The sequence below is a fragment of the Xenopus laevis genome, chromosome 7L (genome assembly GCF_017654675.1).
Source record: "Xenopus laevis strain J_2021 chromosome 7L, Xenopus_laevis_v10.1, whole genome shotgun sequence".
NCBI lineage: Eukaryota > Metazoa > Chordata > Amphibia > Anura > Pipidae > Xenopus > Xenopus laevis.
Window position 1 is genome coordinate 67,242,687 of NC_054383.1, and position 14,758 is coordinate 67,257,444.

Genomic DNA, 14,758 nt, shown 5'->3' on the forward strand with positions numbered 1-14,758 from the left:
GATTTTAAATTGTCTCAGGCCACGGGGCTTTGCTGAACTGGGCTGCTTCTGGTCCCAGCTGCAGCCTAGAATAACTGCAAAAAACAATTAAATAGACCGTAACTACCTGCAATCCCAGCTCCTTGACGCAACATTGCCATGTCAACAGCTGCTAGGCCCAGAAAGCTTTATAAACCTAACAAAAACTGTATAAATCAAAAAGTATATAATAAATCTTTGGACAGTCAACTTTTTTTTTAGAATTTTGGTTTTGTACATTACCACAATGAATTTAATGAATTGCAGACTTCAAGCTTTAATTCAGTGGGTTGAACAAAAAGATTGCATAAAAATGTGAGGAACTAAAGCCTTTTTTTAACACAATCACTTCATTTCAGGGGCTCAAAAGCAATTGGTCAATTGACTCAGGCTATTTCATGGGCAGGTGTGGGCAATTCCTTCGTTATGACATCAATAAAGCAGATAAAAGCCCTGAGCTTTATTTGGGGGGGGGGGGTTGCTTGTATGTGCAAGATATTGCCGTGAACAGACAACATGCGGTCAAAAGAGCGCTCTGTTCAGGTGAAACAAGCCATCCTTAAACTGCAAAAAAAACATCCGAGAAATTGCTACAATATTAGGTGTGAAAAATCTACAGTTTGGTACATCTTGAGAAAAAGAAAGCACTGGTGAACAACACAATGCAAAAAGACCTGGATGTCCACGGAATCATCTCCATGGTGAATAGAAACCACTTCACAACAGCCAAAACAAGTGAACAACAATCTCCAGGAGGGAGGCATATTGAGATCCAAGTCTACCATAAAGAGAAGACTGCATGAAAGTAAATACAGATGGTGCACTGCAAGGTGCAAGCCACTCATAAGCATCAAGAATAGAAAGGCTATATTGGACTTTGCTAAAAAAAAATGGCAAGGAAAAAAGTATGCAGGAGGTGTGGAACAGCTCATGATCCAAAGCATATCTCTATAAAACATGGCGGAGGCAGGGTGATGGCTTGGTCATGTATGGCTGTCAGTGGCACTGGGACACTAGTGTTTATTGATGATGTGACTATAGGACAGAAACTGAATGAATTCTGAGTTGAACAGAGACCTATGGTCTGCTTAAATCCAGCTAAATGCAGTCAAATTGATTGGGAGGCATTTCATAATACAGATAACCCAAAACATACAGCCAAAGCAACCCAGGAGTTTATTAAATCAATGAAGTGAAATATTCTTGAATGGCCAAGTCAGTCACCTGATCTGAACCCAATTGAGCATGCATTTCACTTGTTGAGGACTAAACTTCCGACAGGCCCACAAACAAACAGCAACTGAAAGCCCCTGCAGTAAAGGCCTGGCAGAGCATTAAAAAGGAGGGAACCCAGAATCTGGTGATGTTCAAGACTTCAGGCTGTCATTGCTAGCAAAGGGTTTTCAACCAAGTATTAGAAATGAACATTTATTTTCAGTTTTTTAATTTGTCCAATTACTTTTGAGCCCCCGAAATGAAGTGATTGTTTTTAAAATCACATTTTGATGTAATCTTTTTGTTCAACCCAATGAATTAAAGCTGAAAGTTCAACTGCATCTGAGTTGTTTCATTTAAATTCATTGTGGAAATGTACAGAACCAAAATTACAAAATAGTTGTCTATTATGGACCTAAATTTTCACTTTCATATTTTGGCAACATAATAATACATACACACCTCTCTTTGGAGGAAAAAATTCATTCAGAGTTGCAAAAAAATTTAAAAATCAAAAGATATTTCCAAAAGACTGTTTGTTATAGTTCTCCAAACCAGTAACAGTGTGGAGTATCCAAACTAGTGTATATTTAGAGACAACAAGCAGGGGGGAGATTTCAACAAAGTTCAGAACTTATATTGTATCCAGGGATGTTGTAGGGGCAGATAGGTATAATCTCCCACCACCCTCCTCTACACGATTGTACCCCAGAAGTTAGATTTTTCTCACCAGATCCTGCGGTCCGGCTCCCGTGCTAGCATGAACTTCAAGATCCACCTGTATATTTCAAATTGCACCAGTGAGATTATGCGCTCGATGAAAGCATCGCTTCCAAGAACTCCCCTCTCTCCTCTGCTTCCAATCCACGATGGCGATGGTCACTGTTTAGATTGTGGATTCCTCTGCCGAGCGCAACCTCTGGTGTCTCGCTGTATTCACACACTAGTCCTCAAAATCTACGTTTTTTGGTAGTCAAAGTGATGTGGTCTGTGGTGCAAAAAAGGTTGGGGGCTGCTGCCCTACATTATACAAAAGTTAACTCAAAGGCAAACAACCCCTTTAAAGTGAAACTTGAATGCAATAAAATGCAAATGAGTATACAAAAGTAGAATATAATGAATCAATTAGTTAATGAATTTAGGTGCGCTCAATTGGACATAAAACTGATCTTTAATGCCTCTTTAGCAAGTCAGGAAGGAATTTTTCCTCTCTGAGCCAAATTGTTTTTCTTTGTCTCAGCTAGCAGATATAATAGACTGGCTGATCTGATTGTTAGACTGAGCCCATGTGGCCCTTGATCTGACTGGATCTTTAAATCTGTCCATATATCAGGGAAGCCTGTTGGAAGGCCCCATACACTGGACAATAAGCTGGCAACTTGGTTGTTAGCTTTAATTGGCCCTTGTATGGCCACCTTTATTAGTGGTTAATTCCGTCATGTTAACTTCATTTCCAAAGATGCTTTCAGGGTCAACTGTATGCAAAAGTACTAGTTTTCTATTTACAAAAAACTGCCTGTTTTGCATTGAAGTCAAACTGAGGCAGCATGGACAATGTTTTGTGCTTCTCTACTGGCTATAATAGGCCAGTGGTAAAAATGGCTGTGAGCAATCCACATTATATAAAATTGCCTTAACACTCGTAATAAAGTATTCCCAGTAGCAGTAACCCATAACAATCAATGAGGTTTGCTTTTAAACAGGTGACAAGTAAATTCTACCTGAGGATTGGTTGCTATGGTTTACTGCTTCTGGGAAACAGAAATCCTTTTTATTTTTTTACATAACCCCAATAGACAAGTGCATAACACGGAGTTGAATCGTTTTCACTTAAAGCTGTCACTGCACCTCTGATCTCTTACCACAGGTCTGCAGTATAGCCCCTCTGCACGCCTAGCATCATGTCCTTTCACTTCAGTTGTTCCTCATTTCTTTGCGACTTCACATCCCTCCTTCAAACTTTTGTTGGATTACTGTTTCTGGCTGACAGCAAAGGTCAGTGTTTCCTGTGCAGTCACCCTGAATTATCCGCCTCTTACCCTTAGCAACGTCTTGTTGGCAAGTGGTAGTAAACTCTGTAATCATTCTGTCGTACAGGTGTTTTCCTATCCCCCCCAACTGTCTTATTGCAAATATCTCACTACTGCCCTGTCTCTTGATGCCCAAACTCTCAAGTTAACTGGACAAGTGAATCAGATGTGTTTAAAGATTATTTACAGGTACCATCTGATCACAGCTCATACGCCAGCAGATCCTATATTGGGAAACCCTGAATTCCCTATGGGTATCTCTTGATCCCAGTTTAAATGGCGGAAACACAAAGGACTTATTTCATTACACACCTTATTGACACCAAGAGGGTCATACTCTATGGAGGCCTTAAATGAATTGTTCAGTATAGAAAAAATCTGTGCAAAATAAAAAATGTTTTCAATATAGATACAAAGTTAAATTGGGTTGAAAAAAGGCAAAGTCCATAAAGTTCAACCCCTCCAAATGAAAACCCAGCACCCATACACACCCCTCCATATTTTCACATAAATTATATATACCCATACTATACTATACTAACTGTATAGAGTTTAGTATCACAATAGCCTTTGATATTATGTCTGTCAAAAAAATCATCCAAGCCATTCTTAAAGGCATAAACTGAATCAGCAATCACAACATCACCCAGCAGTGCATTCCACAACCTCAATGTCCTGACTGTGAAGAACCACCTACGTTGTTCAGAATTGGAGAGCTGAAAGCAGGAAGTTCTGTTCTGTTAGACATCCGGTCACTCCAGATTTTTTTTTTTACACTGAACTGTTCCTTTAACAGATAATTTTTCCCTACCTCTCAATGAAAAGTTTCAGGCCTATGAAATTCTACATTTCATTTCTGCCTGTTGGGCTTCCCAAGATTCACATGATATGTTATCATTGTTTTATGAAAGGTGGTGCAAGGCTGGTATAGGCAACCATCATTTCACTTTGCCTTCATTTTCTTTCCGCTATCATTCAAAATTGGTTTGGCCAATCTCTCCCTCTTAAAAACCGCAAAAGCAGGTGGCGGGGGAGGATTTAGCCCACAGGTTTGAACCAAGGCACAGGAGATATTTCCAAAGTAATGTATTAAAGGAATAGTTCAGTGTGAAAATAAAAACTGTGTAAATAGATTGGCTGTGCAAAATAAAAAACGTTTCTAATATAGTTAGTTAGCCAAAAAAATGTCATGTATAAAGGCTGGATTGAACAGATGTCTAATAAAACAGGGAGAATCCAACTTCCTGCTTTTCAGCTCTATAACTGAGTTAGTCAGCGACTTGAAGGGGGCCACATGGTACATTTCTGTTCAGTGAGTTTGTAATTGATCCTCAGCATTAAGCTCAGATTCAAAAGGAACAGATATGACCCATGTGGCCCCCCCTCAAGTCTCTGATTGGTTACTGCCTGGTAAACAGGGTAACCAGTCAGTGCGGGACTCACTAGCAGTGGGAGTAGATGCCATGAATCAGTCCTGGCAGTTCGATTTGGCCTGTGTCTTCCCTCCGCTCCACATGGTACCCCAGGTCCTGAAAAAGATTAGGCAATCTTACATCACGGTCATCGTGATAGCTCCATTTTCGCCCAGGATAACTTGGTTTTCGGACCTTCAGTCAACCCCCTTTGACTAACCCTCAGGAATGACTTATGTCAGGGCCCGATAGGCCACCACAATCCGAGCATCTTCGCTTTGACGGGATGGCTTTTGAGGCAACCATCTGGAGACGAAAGTGGATAGCAGAGGATGTCATTGCCACAATGTTAAAGTCATACAAGCCTACATAATCCAGAGCCTATCACAGAGTCTGGCACAGCTATTGTAACTGGTGCAATATACCCAGGATATTATCCTTCCTCCAGCAAGGTTTGCAGTTAGGACTCAAACTTAGTTCACTGAAGGTACAGGCTTTAGCACTTTCAGTCCTGCTCCAATTATGACTGCCCATGGACGACTCACTCCGTACATTCCTACAGGGAGTAGCTCATGTCGCTCCTCCATTTCATCCAAACTCCAGTTTGGGATCTCCGCATCCTCCAGGACACTCTCCTGGATCCTCCATTTGCGCCCCTAGGGACAATCTCAGATGAATGGCTCAACTGGAAGTTAGTGTTCTTGGTGGCAATATTATTTGAGCTTAGTCTACGAGGTCAGTGGGAGCATCCTGGGCATGGCGCAATGCGGCCTCTTTGGATCAGATCTGCAGAGCAGCTACTTGGTCTTCTGTGCACACATTCACAAAATTCTATAGTCTAGATGTTTTTCTCTGCAGAGGCCTCCTTTGGCCGTAAAGTGCTGCACTCAGTGGTGCAATAAGTGTCATAATCCTCGCTCCCACCCTGCTGTTTTGGGGTTGCTTTGTTAAGTCCCCATCTGTCCGTGTCCCCCTTGAGACGACAGATTTAACCGTGAGTATTAAAAAATCCTGTTTTCTCTGTAGTCGATAGGGGGACACAGGGCTTTCCATCCCTACAGCGAGTTTGACCTGTTGGTCTGCAAGGGAAAGGTTTTACCAGTTCTGCAGTTTATAAGTTTAGTGTTCTTTCATAAAGCATTCATATAACAGAAGGTTATAATACTTCGGGCCGGATTCAATTCAGTGAGAAAAAGTTATCTCATGGTTTATCAAATGAAAACTCGTGGACGAGATTTATTTTGAGAAGATAAAACTTTTCTCCAAATTAATTTTCAGGTTTTTTTCCATAGACTTCAGTAGTTTTCAAATTGAATCTCGTCCATGAGTTTTAACGTGATAAACCCTTTTCTCAATTAATTGAATCTGGCCCTTCATGTTACATATATAGCATTTTAACCAAACATGAATTTTCTTTAGGGCTAGACGTACAAAGTACTCCTGTCTACCACACAAAGGAAACAGGAAAATGATATGAGTGCAGGCACCATGCATATACTAGTAAAATGGAAATAAAAGATCTCATTCAAATGAATGTCAAATCACTGGACTGTATTCTCTGCCAGTTTTCACTCACCTGAAATATATCGTAAGGGCATGGAACATCCTGATGGAATACCACATTGAAGTGCAGAAATTTTAAAATAATATACAATCCTTCTTCTACACGAATCCTGTATTTACAGTTGAAAAGCTTAGGATAGGCATCTGGACTTGTGATTGTACCAGAGGGTCTTTTGTACACCACATCAGGGCATTTAGCTGAGGCAGAGAAGAATAGTTAAACAGTATACTTTAAGGAAGGTCATAGCACTTTCTTTCTGTGCAATTACTTATTGAGCCACAAAGAACAACTTTGTGGGGGAAGAACATAAAGCCATAAAATGCCTTAATGAATATACAGGCATGGGACCTATTATCCAGAATGCTTGGGATGAGGGTTTTCCAGATAAGGGGTATTTCTGTAATTTGGATCTCAATACATGGTTTACTTAAAATTAATTTAAGCCCAATAGGCTAGTTTTGCTTCTAATAAGGATGAATTTTTATCTTAGTTTCTCTTGCCTATTTGGGGGACACAGGCACCATGGGGATGAAGATCCTGCAGCAGGAGATTGGACACTAAGTTGTTAAAAGTTGACACCTCCTCCTGTTCTGGGTTTCACCCCGTCTCCTCCTTACAACCTCAGTTTCGTTTAGTGTCCTCAGAAGGAGAAGACAAATCTAACCTGTGGCTGGAGCAATTGATCAAGACTACGTGTTACGATCATGCCACATTTAGGGGCCATTGATCCTTTCAAGAGCCTCTCCAGCTATACCTAATTGCCCTACAGCCTTCCCGAGGTCTGCAGCAGCGCTCAGCACCCTATCCTGGTGTCTGGTATTGTATACTGCAAATACAGATATATGTGTTTGTTCATATATATTTTTATTTGTAATTTTTATAGGGAGATTCTACCAAAGGGCACGGACCAGCTGGTATTCTTGTGAGTATGAACTCTATTTACCCCCCTTTTCTTCCTAGATTTAACCCATTGCGGCCTCCTTAGCGTTGCCACACTCTTCCCTGATTCTTCTTACCCCTTAATATGCTCTGTTTCGGCCTGTATTCTCCCCTCCATTATCCTCCGGTTCCTCCCGCCTCTCTTCCTTGGCGCGGCTTCTTGCATTCCACGCTGGAAAGCACTTCCGCCCAGCGTTCCTGTAGGACGCGCCATTTTCACTGCACCTCTTCCTTCACGCGGCACACGGAGCGGTTCAGCGTCTGCTCCTCCAGTTCTCAGCAGGCAGCTCCTACTCCTCTGCAGGAACACCCCTTAGCTATCTTATCAGGGACAGGAACAGAGCTTCCAGAGTCTCTCTCTTCTTGTCAGGCAAGTACCTTTCTTTTACTGCGTCTTGGCCTTAGGTTCAGGGTCCCTTATCCCATATGCCTATTCTGTCTCCACAGGCCCTTCAAGCCAGAAAAACCTCTCTGCCATCCACCCCTCACTTGACTGGGGACCCCTGTCTCAAAAAAAAAAAAGAAAAAATTTATTTTCACGATTGCAAGGAGCATCATGGCAGACAAAACAGAAGAGCCCAGGACCTCCAAGTCCTCAGCTCTTACTCGCTCCCATACTCTAATTTCCTTTTTGGCCTGCACACAATGCAAGGCAAAATTTTCCGCCGCTTCAGCTGATTCAGTGTGTTTAGCATGCAGACCACCAGACTCAGTGCCACCTCCAATGGCCAGCACTTCTGATTCTGAGTTAGTCAGGGCACTCTCACTTGCAGGCATCCAAAACCTGGCCCGCATTCCAGAGATGTTAGACAAGGTCCTTGAGTGCCTTTCTCACCCTCCCAGGTTTGATGACCGTCCTACAGGTGCTAAAAGGCATGCTCTTTCCCCTCCAGACTCCCCAGGTGAAAATTTCACTCCCTCTGATGAGGAAGGCCAAGTTTTATCAGAGGATGACTCTGATCAGGAGCATCTGGATCCAGACTTAGACACTCCGAGAACACAAAAGGAGGCCGAAGGCCTCATACAGGCAGTACTTACACTAAATATTGAAGACTCAGTCACGATGATTGAACCAGCCAAGAACATCTTCAAAAGACATAAGAAAAGTTCACACGTATTTCCAGCATATGAACAGCCGAAGACTTAATTAAGTCCCAGTGGAAACACCCTGACCACAGGGTTCAGATTTCTAGGAGATTCTCTTAGACATTCCCCTTCCCTCAAGAGTGCACTGATCTCTGGGCATCACCCCCAGCGGTAGATCCTCCTGTTTCCAAACTGTCAAGGAACACCACCATACCTGTAGCAGACGCGGCTGCATTCAAGGACCCTATCGACAAACGCCTCGAAGGGTTCTGCAAGTCAGCATTCACAGTGTCAGGCTCCGCCTTTGGATCGCAAAGGCCATGGAGGTCTGGGTGGAGCAAGCAGCACAACTCATTGGTTCAGAGGATCCTACTACTGACAACCTCAAATTGCGGATGCTACCTCTTATATCGGCGATGCAGCAATTGACGCAGCGAAGTGGTTAAAATCGTGGTCTGCCGATTTAACATCCAAACGCTCCCTAGTCAGCCTCCCCTTCCAAGGAAAGTTACTCTTTGGAGCCGAGCTTGACAAAATAATATCCCAGGCAACAGGCAGAAAAAGCACCCTACTCCCACAGACAAGAACCAAGAGACCTCCGTTCAAACGAAGGCCCTTTTTCGTCCCTTCAGGCAAGGCCAATGGACAAAGACACAGACGGATAAATCCAGCTCAAATTTCCGCTAAAGCTGTCAAGGCAAACAAAGACCAAGCTGGTCGTCCAACAAGACCACAGCAAAGCCCTCCCAGGACAAGTCCAGCTCAGCATGAAGGGGTGCCCACCCCCGAAAGGATCCCACTAGGAGGCCGACTCAAATTCTTTCGGGAGGTGTGGCAAAAACAAGTAAGGGACCTCTGGGTCCTTCGGGTGGTTTCACAAGGACTATTGATAGACTTTACGCAAAGACCACCCCACAGATTCTTCATTTCAAGGTTGCCCAGTCTAAGACTCAACAAAGCCAAGTTTCTCTTGGTCATACAGGACCTTGCCACGGCCGGGACAATACAGCCAGTACCAACTATAGACAAGGGCAGAGGGTACTACTCCAACCTCTTCATGGTACCCAAAAAAAGAGGGGTCTCTACAACCACTTTTAGACCTCAACCCCTTTGTTCGAAAATGGCACTTCAAGATGGAATCAATCCAGTCAGTTTTGGCAGCCATGGAAGACGGCAAATTCATGTCAGTAATCGACATCCTCGATTGGTGGCTACAACCACATCGCACAGCAGGCGGAAAACCATTTCCCCCACACCACGGGACAATTCTCACAACGGACGCCAGCCTATGGGGTTGGGGAGGCGTACTAGAGCAAACGACGGTCCAGGGCCTTTGGGATCGAGAAGAGAGAAAACTTTCCATCAATCTCCTAGAATTGAGGGCGATCCGATATTCCCTAGAGAACCTGACTCGCTTACTCCGAGGTCGAGCAGTGCGGATACAATCCGACAATGTAACAGCAGTTGTGTATATAAACCATCAGGGCGGCACCAAAAGCCAAGCAGCCCTTCGGGAAGCAAGCAGCATCCTAGAATGGGCGGAAAACAACATTCCTGCTCTATCTGCGGTCCACATACCGGGGGTCGACAATTGGATAGCGGAGTATCTGAGCAGAGAAACGATAGATCAATGAGAGTGGAGCCTTCATCAGGAAGTTTTCCAATTCATAGTGGAGAGATGGGGACTTCCAGAAATCGACCTGATGGCATCCCGAAGCAATCGAAAGGTTCAACACTTCGTGGCAAGAAGCCTAGATCCTCTGGCTTACGCCGTAGATGATCTAGTGATCCCTTGGCAATTCTCCATGGCATACATATTCCCGCCCCTGGCGCTGCTACCAAAGGTCATCAAGAAGATAAAAAGAGAAAGAACTCAAACAATTCTGGTGGCACCATTCTGGCCCAGGAGAGCGTGGTTCGCGGACTTGGTGCAGCTGGCGTCGGGCAAACCATTTCATCTGCCTCAGAGGGAAGATCTCCTGACTCAGGGTCCCATCGTCCACCCGAGTTCTCATCAGTGGGCTTTAACGGCGTGGCTCTTGAGGCCCTAGTTCTCAAAAGAGTTGGAGCTCCTGCCGAGGCCCTACCCACCATGCTTCGGGCACGAAAGCCTGTTTCAGCAAAGGCCTACCACAGAGTATGGAAGACATTCATCATGTGGTGCGAACACAGAGGGTTGGGTCCTATCTTTCCTGCAGGAAGGTTTGACGAAGGGTCTGGCGGTTAGTTCACTGAAGGTTCAAGTTTCAGCACTGTCTATCCTGCTCCAGAAGCGACTGGCACTCAGGAGTCATATCAAAACCTTCCTTCAAGGTGATACAAGGTTGGTGCCTCCGTATCGTTGTCCTGTACCTCCCTGGGATCTTAACCTGGTTCTCTCAGTTCTTCAGGAGGACCCTTACGAACCCATTGACTCTATCCCTCTCTCTACACTGACTGAAAAGGTGGTGTTTCTCTTGGCCATCACATCTGCTAGAAGGGTGTCTGAACTGGCGGCACTTTCATGCCAGCAACCATTCACCATCATACACAAGGACAAGGTAGTGCTCAGACCTACTCCGGACTTTCTACCTAAAGTAGTTTCAGAATTCCAACTGAACCAAGATATCGTTGTACCCTCCTTATGTCCGGATCCCAAGAATCCTATTGAGTGTAAACTGCACAATCTGGACATTGTTCGCGCTTCATACTTCCAGGCCACCAAGAATGTCAGGAAGACAGATGCTCTCTTTATCATTCCCAATGGGCCTAAATGCGGTTCTAAAGCAGCCAAGACAACGATAGCTAAGTGGATCCGTGCTACGATCATTAGGGCTTATGCCCTGAAGGGGAAACCACCTCCACTCAAGGTGAGAGCTCACTCCACACGCTCTCTCAGCACGTCTTTGGCAGTCCGACACCAAGCTTCGGCAGAACAAGTTTGCAGAGCGGCCACCTGGGCGTCCCTTCATACCTTCACGCACTTCTACAGGCTACACAAACTAGCTTCAGCCGAAGCCAGCTTCGGGAGGAAGGTGTTGCAGACTGTAATTGGTTAAACACCTTTTGGGGTACTCAGTGTCCCGCCCTCTGGGTTGCTTTGGGACATCCCCATGGTGCCTGTGTCCCCCAATTAGGCAAGAGAAAGAGAGATTTTTGTACTTACCGTTAAATATTTTTCTCTTGTCCTATATTGGGGGACACAGGCCTTCCCTCCCTGTTCTGACACTGATCTTTAACTATTTAATGATATATACTTGTTCCTACAGTTGATATATTGATGAATGATTCCAATATTTTACTATAGTTTTCAGTTTTAAGGGGTTTTTCAACTTCCTCTTCTGTTTTGGGTCATTATGCTCCTTCTTCGGTCGAAACTGAGGTTGTTAGGCGGAGACAGGGGATGAAACCCAGAGCAGGAGCAGGAGTCAACTTTTAACAACTTAGTGTCCAATCTCCTGCTGCAGGATCTTCATCCCCATGGTGCCTGTGTCCCCCAATATAGGACAAGAGAAAAAGATTTAACGGTAAGTACAAAAATCTCTCTTTGGGTCAACTACAAGGCATTTTTTATTATTACAAAGAGAAAGAAAATAAATCTTAAATATCTAAATTATAATATGCAGTCAATGAGAGGCTGCATTCACACAATTCTGAGCTTTCTGGATAACAGGTTTCTGGATAATGGATCTGATACTTGTATCATTTGCTATAAAAACAATCACCTGGCACACTAAAGCTGTAAAATGTATTAAAGAAAGTATCTCATTAACACGTGTATCCAAGGAATGCCAGTATCCGATAATTAATCTTTTTAGAATCAAATAGTGTTATGCACCATACAAATTAGTAGAGTGCAGTTGCTAATGATAACCAGTATAAATAATATCATATTTTTGCAGAAGTTCTACCTCCTTTACTTTGCTTACCCTTTTTAACATATGAATTAAAGGGATACTATCATGGAAAAAACAACATTTCAAAATGAATCAGTTAATAGTGCTGCTCCACTTGAAATCTGCACTGAAATCCATTTCTCAAAAGAGCAAACAGATTTTTTTTGCTAGACATATTGTCAATTTCCCAGCTGCCCCAAGTCATTTGACTTGTGCTCTGATAAACTTCAATCACTCTTTACTGCTGTACTGCAAGTTAGTTGGAGTGATATCACCCCCTCCCTTCCCTCCCCCCAGCAGCCAAACAAAAGAACAATGGGAAGGTAACCAGATAGCAGCTCCCTAACACAAGATAACAGCTGCCTGGTAGATCTAAGAACAACACTCAATAGTAAAAACCCATGTCCCACTGAGACTCCTTCAGTTACATTGAGAAGGAAAAGAAGCAGCCTGCCAGAAAGCATTTCTCTCCTAAAGTGCAGGCACAAGTCACATGACCAAGGGCAGCTGGGAAATTGACAATATGTCTAGCCCCATGTCAGATTTCAAAATTGAATATAAAAAAATCTGTTTGCTCTTTTGAGAAATGGATTTCAGTGCAGAATTCTGCTGGAGTAGCACTATTAACTGATGTGTTTTGAAAAAAACATGTTTACCGATGACAGGATCCCTTTAAGTGCTCTAAAGGCTTCTGTGATTTAGCAATGGGTTCAAATAGGATCTGTGACAGTTATTGCTGGCTAGGTCAACTAAACCATCAAAACTGCAACTAACTGGTGACGCTAGATTCAGTAAAGAGTCATCTATCCTATGCTGAAAAAGTGCAGAATTTACTGTATCTACTACTGGCAGGCAGAGAGTCATAATTGCTCAGAGTGATAGAATGTACCATCAGTTATGAAGGTTCAACCTGTCAGTCATGTATCATGTCAAGTAAGTGGGTAAATAGATAGCCTGTGCAAAATCTATAGTTAGTTAGCCAAAAATGTAATGTGTTCCGAAACCAAACTAATGGGCCCAGATTCTTGTCTACATCCAACAAAACGTCACTGCCCAATCTGGTAAACCCCAAGGCATAGGCATAGTAAACAAGGTCACCCCAAGAGCTGACATGAGAATACTCTTCCGCACCCTACTATTCTATACCAGGAAGTGTATTCTATTGAACTGTATGTCCCCCTAACCCCCCACCATTAATGGCTGGCTTAACCTGATCAAAACCACACTTCCCTTAATACAACTAATCAATGCTGCAAGAGGATGACCCTAGAAATATGACTTAGTATGGCAAGATTGCCTGGAGACTACGGAACAGCCCACAATCCCAGGGGTACCAGGGTAACTTGGCTGTAGATACTCCAATCCACCACCCCATCTGCCTATAGACAACATATCTACAGGCAGGCCTGAACGCGTTCTCAGTGGGTTTACCACTGCTAATAAGAAGAGCTATGTAGATATACTAAGGCATCCGAGTAATGCATCTATACTTGTGTACAGGAACTCATATTGCATATGTATTGTAATGTAACCATTGTAACAGACAATATGACTATGAAGATTTTCATTCATCCAGGTCATGGTATATCTAGTATAGGTAAATCTAAAAACAACTGGACTTGCTGAGTAATCAACGTCTTCATTGATTACTCAGCAATTCCAGTTGTTATTGGATTTACCTATACTAGATACATTGTAACAGACCTTGGAACCACAATTGGTTTATTGTTATAGTTACCATGTAACAATATATATTTTATTGTTATGGTAAAATGCAAAAATGAAAACCTTTGGAATTGTGGAGGCAGGTGAAAAGGCTACATTGTGAGGAGAAATGTTGATTTTTATTTGCCACTTTGCTTCAAAAATGAGCCTTAATATTCACCTTGTCACCTAAAGCAAGCAATCAGCAGGTAACATTTACTGGTCAACATAAACAAAAGACACCATCCACATACAAAGCTGCAGTAAATTAGTAATGATGTGCAAGGACAATAAATAGAAAGTCAAAACAAATACCTGAACGAATACTCACAATTGCACCAACCCACTACTATGTTGTTAAATCAGTCAATTGGGAAAAGACAACAGGAAAATAAGTGTATGTTAATTAGAGAGATTACACTTAAAAGAAAAAAACACTGTGAGGAGTGCTAAGGGCCAGACTTCCATTGGCGCGCCCTGAGGGCGATGGGTCCTAGTGCCATCTGCCTTCTCACGCACGGCCCCCCCACAAGCGCACGCATGCAGAGGAGTACCAGGTACCAGGGCCGGAACTAGGGGTAGGCAGAGTAGGCACGTGCCTAGGGCGCAAAGCTGAGGGGGCGCCAGGCACGTACCTGCTCTGTCACCTACCCCGTGTCCGGTCCCATCTCTCCTCAACTGGCACTGGCGTAAATGCGCTTCGCGCATGCGCACTGGAGTGCATGCGCAGTCTAGCGCGCACAGAGCCGGCGCCTTGGCCCGCCAGGCTGCCTAGGGCGCTGGCCGGGTTGGCCCGGCTCTGCCAGGTACCTGTGCGTCCTCAGTGTACCTTACTATGCGGCTGGGCAGCATGCTGCCCCTGCATTTTTGCCGCCTTAGGCCCGGACCTTTGTGACCTCACCACAAATCCAGGCC